This window comes from Macrobrachium rosenbergii, chromosome 41 (assembly GCF_040412425.1).
Source record: "Macrobrachium rosenbergii isolate ZJJX-2024 chromosome 41, ASM4041242v1, whole genome shotgun sequence".
Taxonomy (NCBI): Eukaryota; Metazoa; Arthropoda; class Malacostraca; order Decapoda; family Palaemonidae; genus Macrobrachium; species Macrobrachium rosenbergii.
Window position 1 is genome coordinate 34,263,435 of NC_089781.1, and position 6,000 is coordinate 34,269,434.

The following is a 6,000-nucleotide window of genomic DNA, read 5'->3' on the forward strand; positions in this document are numbered from 1 at the left end:
AATGTAGGGGAGTTTCTTGGGGGAAAATTCTCTAGCATCTGCTAGAGTCTGGTTAAAAAAAAAAAAAAGCACAAGGATTTTGGTGGCAACAGGAGTTGACTAAGATGGTGTAAAGGAGGAAAGCACAGCCGAACTGCTTTAACCCATCCCTGCTACAATGCATCAGTTTCTCTTTGACCGCCTTTATGACAGAGAGGGCAATAGCACCGACCTGCTAAGAAGCTGGTTGTTTTTGTCCCTTCCTGCCCGCATTACGCCGTAGAAATCTGATTTTTTCTTTGTTTTTGTTTTTGTTGTGTTCTGTGTGATATTATGCTATTTGTGGGTTTTTTGCTTTGAGTATGCAACCTACAAATCGTCTAAGCTTCCCAGACCTCGGAGAAATGCCCTGGGGTTGGTAACAGTCTTTGCTCTCATTTTCTGTAGATCTAACGACTGTAGCATAAGTAACCCATGTTCAGTGTGTGTTGATTTGTCTCCTGAGCTATGGAAGAATTTTGGTAGGAAAAGGAGATATAAGAGGAAATCGGCGACGCCATCGTGAGAAGGCTTTGTATCCCCAATGGCGGTGAGTGCATCTATTCCTTCTTGTTCTGGCTCTTCTTTACCAAAATCTCCTCTCATTGCTTCTTTTCAGGAGATGTGCAGAAGCTTACTGAGTGTTGGGAATCTTTAGGCCTACCAGGAAGTTCCAACCCTTCCCAGCCTGTTGTCTCGCTGCATGTTCTCACACATCCTAGCGTTATCCACCATGACAGTTTCCAAGTCTACTATTTCAGTGATGTCATCTCATCTTACACCTTTCCCCTTGTCAGCCTCCAGAGTGACAGTTTCTGTGGCGTAATCTTAGCTGTCCACGTCTCTCACCACTCCCTGCTCCATGCCATCTCCATTTGTGTCATTTCCATCAACTTCCATCCCTGGGCCTTCTATGTCTGCACTTCCCAACTCCCGCATTCAGGCTGTTTTTGACAGTCAAAGGTATTTTTTTTATAAAGTTTGGCCGTACAGAGTTACTAGAATCTAAGAAGAGATGTAGATCCCCATCCTCGTCTTCATCATCTTCCTCTGTCTTTGTCATCTGTTCCGTCCATCCCTGTCAGACAGAGGAAGAGGGACTTTGTAGCTCCTGCATGTAAGAGGTGTTTCACGAGTCCTCTTTGGAGTCTCGTTCCTCTTCTACAGCTATTCTTCGTTCATTCAGTCGTGCCCGTGCCAAACCCGTTCATGCTTTCCTTCTATCTTCGAGACGTTGCTTACAGGTCCTTGGACACTTTTTCTGGGACCGATGGTGGCTGCTCAGCAAGTTGTGTAGCTCATCCAGTGGGACATTTTGTATCTTATAAGATATTGATTTTGAAAGTGAGGGTGAATGGGATGACTGGTCTCCTTCCTTTCTCTTTCTTGTTCTCCTATACCAACGGGCAGTGGAGAGAATTCATCATACTCTGGAACTGGTCAGGTACAGGTGAGAGAGCTCCATTCCATTGGTTTTTTAATTTTTCCTACACAATACAAACTGTGTGTGGAAGCAAGTCCTTCCTCTCTTACAAGGGGAGAGAGGAAATGGCAACAAACAAGGTTGGTGGCTAACGTAAGTTTTGTCGTCTCTGACAATTAGTTCTTTATATTCCTACAAGACAGTGTAACAGGAGTTCACATTGTCTCTCAACCCAGATGTCTGGCTGCTTAGTAACCTTTTGCTTAGAGGCATTTGACTCCTTCCTATGTTCTACTTTGGCCAGGAAGTGGCCCCAAGTGCGCTGAACCTCCAGTAGGTCTTGAGGCTTTTTCTGTCTTCTTTCTTAGGAGTAAGTCTCCCCTTTGTTATATATACAAATGACAAATTTTAAATCAATTTGTATTTTCATAATAAACCTGCATTCTTAACGTATATGGCTCATCTTAAGCCACCCCTTATTTGGTTACCTGGGTTAAAGGAAACTGATGTGTTGTAGCTGGGATTGGTCAAGGCAGGCTGGCTGTGCCCTCCTTTCCGCCATCTTGACTCCTGTTGCCACGAAAATCCTCTTGCTTTTTGTAACCAGACTCTAAAAGGCACTAGAGACTACCCCTAAGAAACCCCCCTACATTGAGACTGCAGGTTTGTTAGATATGAAAAATACAAACTGATTTAAAATTAGTAATTTTTCTCATATCTGCAGAAATTAGGAAACTAAACCCTCATGCATGTGTTTCAAAAAGGTTCCATATACATTTAATAAACACATTGTCCCTCAGGCAAGCTGCCTTCTTAAAAGCAGCAATATTGGCCTTTCTCCTTGTAGTGATCCCCTGACAAAGGGAACCCAGGATCTGAAATGTAAGTTTTTGTTATTAAGTTTTTCTTATTGATAATGCAGAACCTTCAGCCTGTTGACCAAAAAATAAATTGCAATAATTTTATATAACCTTTTGAGGTAATAAAAAAAAATTTATGCAGGATCAAACCATGACCCATTTTGATTCCCTGGAAACAAGAATTGGTCAAGATTTCATAAGTTGGAAAGTGAGAATAAACTTGAAAACTACACGTTAAGTAGACATTCAACTACTGAAATGATTTCCAGAGAAATAAAAAGCAATACATGGTTGACTGAAGCAGCTACCATAAAAATGTAAGTTATCTGTCACAATCAACAGATAACCTGAAAATTGAAGTAATGAAACAGGACACCAGGAACAAACATACTGTCTAACAATGGAGATGAACTAATCCAAAAACAGTTGTCGCAATGGGGATATGAACCAACGCTTTCATAGATAGAGAGTACTCAGCACGTGGCATGCTGCAGCTGTCTGCTGACAAATAAAAAACAAATGCCTAACGGGCCATATAAGTCACCTGTGACCTGAGTGGGGTTAGCTCAACCATTTTGTTCTCAGCCATCTCGGCATACAGTTGTCTGTTGAGCTTTGTCCCATGCAGTTGAGATTTGCTTTTGGGTGTGTCATGTTTGTGCCCTTTCTTTGCTTTTGCTTAAGCATCTTGCCCTTTAGTTCTGTTTCCAACTCCAGTAGCTCGGTGCCTCAGTGTTGTATAGTGTAGAATTGAAGCTTAGTACAAAGGGGAACTGTTGAGCTTTTTCTTTGTTTGTCCCAGTCACTTAGACGAACTCCTTTGCGTGACTTAGTGTGCGATTCCTAGGTGCTTTCTCTGTTGCTCCCTTTTATGTGTTCTTAGGCTATGATGGAGGATACAAAACCTGAATTACGCCGTTATGTGGTCAAGGCAAGCCATGCAGAAAATTTGTCTCCGATTGTGGTAGACCAAGGTTAAGTGTGTTTTTAGTGTTGGGGACAAGAGTGACGAGAGGCCATATGTGAAGAATATGTCAGGTGGCTTACCCTACTGGTCTCTCTGCGAGAAAAGACAACGTAAGAGGGGCATTTCTTTTAGGGAGCTGTCCTTTAGCCCTTCTCCATGCCTTCCAGTCCAGTGTTCCCTCCTTTGCCACCTTTGGGAAGGTTTGAGAATCTGGGTGATGAGGGGATCACCCTTTTCCGACTTGAGATTCATGATTGTGGGGAAAGAGATGTCTTAGAGGCTGAGTTCAGTAGGTTCCAGATGTCAAGAGCATTGCCATGGCACTCTCCATTCCCTGATGGAATAAGCAGCTGGACCTTGATCCCCTCTGCTGCATGAGTTGAGACAGCGACATTGTGACTGAGGGTGGAGTCATCTTGCTCTGATACAAAGGCATTTTTTCATCAGGTGCCCCTCAACCCTCCAGGACCAGATTATCGAGTCATGGCACATCCTGAAGGTGGTGTGGACTGAGAACCAGCAGTCATATCCTGTTGCCCCACTTTCAGCAGCATAGCAACAGCTCCACTAGACATTCAAGCAGCAGAAAGTCCACCCTGATCTTGGAGCAGATCAGACTGGATGGAGTGCAGGCAGAGAGAGGAAGTACAGAGACTTGTCCTGCTCCACTGCCCACCCCTCCAATCGGAGGAGAGAGTTGCATCACTCTGAGCGGCAGGACATGCTGGAAGCCAAGAGACCTCATTGCAACCCCCTCCACTTAATGCCTGAACACCAGGAGGGGTTGGCTCCACCACCCCCTCCCTTTTTCTTACGGAGCAGAGACACGGACAGTGTCTGCTCTCTGAGAAAGCCCCACCAGTGGATAGCCCACACTCTGCTCGGAGAACTGATCTGACTGGAACAGCAGCACATCTCAGGACAGGCACTAGTCATGTTCCCCTCCCCTCCTCCTTGACCCTCATGCTCCAGGAGGAGGCAGTGGAGATCGTGGGCCACTACTCTCTATGTCTCTACAGCCTCCTTTTCTTAGTGGAGAAGGCATCGAGAGGGTGGCAACCAGTCGCAGACTCGCTCACCCTGAATCTCTTACCTTGAGTTGACATCCTTCTCCATGGAGACACCGCAGTCCATCTTGGCATCCATTAGGGAGAAAGGTTATATGGCATCCATAGACCTGCAGGAAGATTACCAGCACATCCCCATTCATGAGATGTCTTGGAAGTACCTAAGGTTCCTTTCCCAGGGAATGGTCTTACTAGCTCAAGGCCCTTTGCTTTGGACTAGTGACTACACCGCAAGTCTTCACCTGAGGTTGCCAGCTAGTCTTGGTGTGGGCACACATGAAAGGGATTGGGCTGCGGAGATTCCTGGATGACTGGCTGATCCTAGCATCATCAGTTCCTGAAGAGGAACACCACAATGACCAGGTTCTGCCACTTTTCAAGGACCTGGGAGTAATTGTGAATTTGCCATAGTCAGCTCTCCCCAAAGACTGTGAGGTACCTGGGGATGAGGACCAACCAACACCATGCCGGGGAATGCGTATCCATCAAATGAGTGGATCACTTGCCTGATGAGAGTATCAGAACATTCCTCAACTTGACCCAACAACCAGCAAAACAGTGGCAGGTCATGATAGGACATCTTGTCTCCCTGGAAAAATTAATTCCCAGGCCGGAGAGCACACATCAGACCCCTCCAATGGCAGCTGAAGATGACCTGGAAGAAGTCATAAAAACCCTCATCATAGCCAGTTGAGACAATAATCACTGTTGGGGAGAGAATCCCTGTACCACCTGCAGGGCTACCACTTGGCCGGCCCTACCAGAGAGGCTGATATTCTTAGATGCATCCCAAAGGGGGGTAAAATGCACTTCTGAACAGAGTACAGTGGACCCCCGCCTATTCCCGGTTCCAGATTTGCAGCTTCACCTATTCACAGATTTCTCTGTGGAACATATGTGCACATTATTCACAGAAAATTTGCCTATTTGCGGTATTTTTCATGCAGAAATGTTCACAAATTACTGTATTATATTATTTTCTTGATTAAATGCACTTTTTGTGATAAAACCATTAAATATTCAGGTACAATATAAGCATTTTTAGAGGGTTTCTTGGTGGTTTGAACTATCAAAATAGGCAGTTATGAAGTTACAAGCATTTTTAGAAGGGTGTTAAGTACTCGTGGATTTGAGGTATTCGCTGGGGGTAGTGGTATGCATCCCCCGCGAATACCGGACGTCGACTACATTTACAAGACTTGGGGAACCATGGAGAGAGAAGAGCATATCAAACTTGTAGATGCAAGCAGTCTGGCTGGTGCTCCAACACTTTCAGAAGAAGCTAGCGGAAAAGTTGGCAGTTGCCTTGAGTGTCAACACCACGGTGGTTGCCTACACAAACAAGCAACTGGTACCATCTCCCTGGAGTTGAACAATCTGTCAATGGTGATACACTAATGGTCAGAGTCCTAGAGTTTGGCCCTGACCACCAGGTACATCTCAGGCAAGAAGAACGTTATCACTGACCAGCTAAACAGGGCAGATGAGGAAGTAAGAATTGAGGGGACCCTACACCAAAGAGTGGCCAATTCCCTGTTGGAACTGTGGCAGGGACCAACAACTGATCTGTTCACTACAGTGAGGAATACCAAGCTTCCCTTGTACTGCTCCCCAGTCCCAACCAGAGGGCGGGCCTGCAGGACGCCTTCCAACAACCATAGGACA